The sequence below is a fragment of the Terrapene carolina genome, unplaced genomic scaffold (genome assembly GCF_002925995.2).
Source record: "Terrapene carolina triunguis isolate 2854851 unplaced genomic scaffold, T_m_triunguis-2.0 Scaffold57, whole genome shotgun sequence".
NCBI lineage: Eukaryota > Metazoa > Chordata > Testudines > Emydidae > Terrapene > Terrapene triunguis.
In genome coordinates, this window is record NW_020664408.1 from 523,299 (window position 1) to 527,262 (window position 3,964).

The window sequence follows — 3,964 nt, forward strand, 5'->3', positions numbered from 1 at the left end:
ACAGCAAAATGTGCAAAACTAAGGTTTTGTCTTCACTGGAGATTTAATCCAGGTTCAATCATGAGTTTTCCCCTTAACATGTTCTATGTTCACACATCAATGCGCCTTTATTGCTGCTAGACAGTGAGGTGGCCACCTCGCTATGAGGTGGACCCCCAGTTAATTTATCTTGTTTGCATTGTAGCTAACCTTATGTTAGTAATACACAAAGGCCATAGCAAATCAACAAACCTCTATGAACCCTTTTTAAAAAAAAAAAAAATTCACGTGGAGGGGAGGGAGACAAGGTGGGTGAGGTAATATCTTTTATTGGACCAACTTCTGTTGAGGAGAGAGACAAGCTTTTGAGTTACCCACAGCTCTTCTTCACATCTGGCAGGGCCAGCTCCAGGCACCAGGCAACCAAGCTGGTGCTTGGGGCGGCACCTGGAGGGGGGCGGCACGGCGCTCCGGCCGCCGGGGCTCGCCGCCCTGTCCCTGGCACTCTGGCCGCGGGGGGGGAGAGAGCCGAGCCCCCGCCAGGGCTCGCCGCCCCCCCCCCCCCGGGGGGGGGGGAGGGGCGGCCGGAGGCTTTTTTGCCTGGGGCAGCAAAAAAGCCAGAGCCGGCCCTGACATCTGGGAAAGGCAGTCTTATGATTTTTGATCTTTTGAGGCTGTCAGTATGGCATTTACCCACTGAGTTCAATGTGGCTACGCAGTATGTAAATCAGGGCAGAATTTAACCTTTGAAACTAGAGCAACCTCTAAGAAGGGTACAGTTCTGCATTAGCTTGTACAGATGTTCCCTCCTCTTCCCCGGCCTGCTGGCACTTATGTAGCTAGTGATCCGGTTTTGTTGGTGTGGTTTCTCATAACTCCTCCCACAGTGGGGAGGAGGCTGGGGGAAGCGGGCGTCAGAGAAACGGAATCAGCCCAGGTAAAAGAGCTGAAGCCAGACAGCAGTGGCTCGATCTTCCTGGAGCTAGTGCTCTGTGAGGAGGCAGGTAAGAGAGCACTTTCACTCTGTGTGTCTTTAACCGGAGACCAGATTTTTGTTTGTTTGTAAAGGTTCGTTGAGTTACAGCTAAGTCTGCCTGGAATCCGCTTCTCTTTATTTTTCCTGGACGTTTGGGTATACATACCGGATGTGTTAGTGTGTAATAATATTAATATCAAGGACTTTGGGGGTGATGAAATGGGAGAGGAGGGGGAAATATGTGACTCTTCGATTGTCTTCTTTCAGCAGACTTCCTTTGCTATTGCCGAAAAGGGAAAGTTAGTTTCAATTTCTCAGCCCCATGTTGTAGAGGCCGATAGTTTTTGCAATCTCTTACTAAATGCTAATGGTGGAACAAGCCTTCTAGATCCCCTCCCCCTGCTCCAGCTCCCAGCGCATTTCAGCCTCCTAGAATATGGTAATATCTTGTAGACTATTTAGACAAAGTTTCGCTCTTGCAAACGCATCCGCTCCTGTCACAGGAGGTTTTCAGACGCGATTGTTGTGTCCTGATCCCTCGATTCAGTTGCTTTTTCTGGTGTGCTGCCAAGGCTTGAAAGACTGGCCCACCGACTCCCAGCCGAAGGAGTAAGGCTGACCCCCCCCCCCCCCCCCCCCCCGACACGCCTTAGCCCCGGACAGCTGCCTGTCATTCCCTGGGACTCCTTTAAAGCGGGTAGGTTAAGTAGGGAAGCGGGTGTGCAGGAGAGGACACGGTCTCTTTACAGGGCCGGCTCTGGCTTTTTTGCCGTCCCCCGCCCCGGAGCGCGGCAGAGGAGGGCCCCGAGCCCGGCCGGGGCCCCGCTCTCCCCGGCCGGCCGGAGCGCCTTGCCCGGGGGTTGTTTGCCCGAACAGTGACGAGTATATTTCATAAATAAGCTCATCCACTGGGCTGCCTCCTTCACTGCTTCCTTTCGGTGACGATCTCTGTCTGTCTACACAAGGCAGTAGTAGAGGAAGACGATTTTTAATCTCCTTCTCTCCTCCCACCCCCGGCCTGAGGTGGGGAGCACCCCGGCCCACTGCCAGCACAGGGATCTGCTCATCCTTCCTGACTGGGAGAGTAGTGGGGATTTCCATACCCCATTCCCATGCCGAGGATGGGAGGGGGAAGTAGTGAGAATTTTCACCCCTGCCCCCACACTCCTGACACTTGCTAGGTGTACACCCTACCTGGGTTTTGGTTAAAAAAAAAAAAAAGGCCCTCATTTATAGGGTTGCCAGGTGTCCGGTTTTCGACCAGAATGCCTGGTTGAAAAGGGACCCTGGTGTCTCCAGTCAGCACCACTGACCAGGCCGTTAAAAGTCTAGTCGGCAGTGCAGGCAGGCTCCCTACCCGGCTCCACACAACTCCCAGGAAGTTGCCAATCTAGGCTTCTAGGCAGAGGGATGGCCCAGTGCCATCTCAGCTGCTCCCATTGGCCGGGAACCACTGAGCACTGAGAGCCATGTGCTCGCGCCTCCGCTTAGGACCCAGGGAGATGCCAGCAGCTTCCCGGGAGCCACCTGAGGTAAGCACCACCTGGAGTCCACACCCCCTCCTGTACGCCAAACCCCTCATCCCTGGCCCCACCCCAGAGCCTGCACCCAAAGCCGGAGCCCTCACCCCCCTGCACCCCAGTCTGGATCCATTTCCTGCACCCTGAACCCCTCATTTCTGGCCCCACCCCGGAGCCCGCATCCTCCAGCCCAGAGTCTGTACCGCATCCCAACCCCCTGCCCCAGCCTGGAGCCCTCTCCTGCACCCCAAACCCCTCATCTCCAGCCCAACCCCGGAGCCCACTTCCCCAGCTGGAGCCCTCACCCCCTCCCGCACCTCTGCCCCAGCCCAGAGCCCTCTCCTGCACTCCAAACTCCTCATCTCCGGTCCCACCTCCAGAGCCCGTTTCTGCAGCCAGAGCCCTCACCGCCACTCCCCCCCCCCCCTGCAACCCAACTCCCTGCCCAGTGAAAATGAACAAGTGAGCAAGGGTGGGGGAGAGTGAGCAGGGGCGTGGCCTTGAAAAAGGGGCAGGGGAGAGGGCAAGGGTGTTTGGTTTTCTGCAAATAGAAAGTTGGCAACCCCACTTATTCAACATTTCAAGAAATGGGTGCAGGACACTAATGAAGCATAAAACATGATTACTCCCCTGAAGGATTGGGGCAAAACACAGTAACGGGGTGTGGCCTCAGGATAAGATACACCTCCCTTTGAGTAAGAGGCACTGATTTGTGGGTGAAGCTAAGGCCACATGAAGGCACCCCCACCATTCCACCCACATGATCCAAGCAAGACTGGAGGACCTTCAATTTATGAAATAGGAAAGTCACTAGTGCTCCCCAAGAAACAGAGAATTACTGTTTTTCTACATGGTTATTCACTTCTGGTCACTTCAGCAGAAAGTAGAATAATTGACATACCCCAAGTCCTTCAACATAATGAGCTCTAATCTACGTCTAGTACAGGGGTCGGCAACGTTCGGCACGCAGCTCGCCAGGGTAAGCACCCTGGCGGGCCGGGCCAGTTTATTTACCTGCTGATGCGGCAGGTTCGGCCGATCGTGGCCCCCACTGGCCGCGGTTCGCTGTCGCGGGCCAATGGGGGCGGCGGGAAGCCGCGGCCAGCACATCCCTCAGCCCGCGCCGCTTCCCGTTGCCCCCATTGGCCCAGGACGGCAAACCGCGGCGAGCGGGGGCCGCGATCGGCCGAACCTGCCATGTCAGCAGGTAAATAAACTGGCCCGGCCCGCTAGGGTGCTTACCCTGGCGAGCCGCGTGCCGAACGTTGCCGACCCCTGGAGTACATCCTTTATAAGGTTTCAGATTAGTTATATGAAAACTGGCATTTAAAAACAAACAAACAAACAAACAAACAAACAAACAAAAATCAGAACTGAAGCTTAAGTAATGTCTTGAACACCCAAATAATTGCTTTGGTGACAAGAAATTTTAGCTTTGGATCTTATGTTTTAACAGACTCAATATACTGTTGTCCTAGTAAAAAGAACA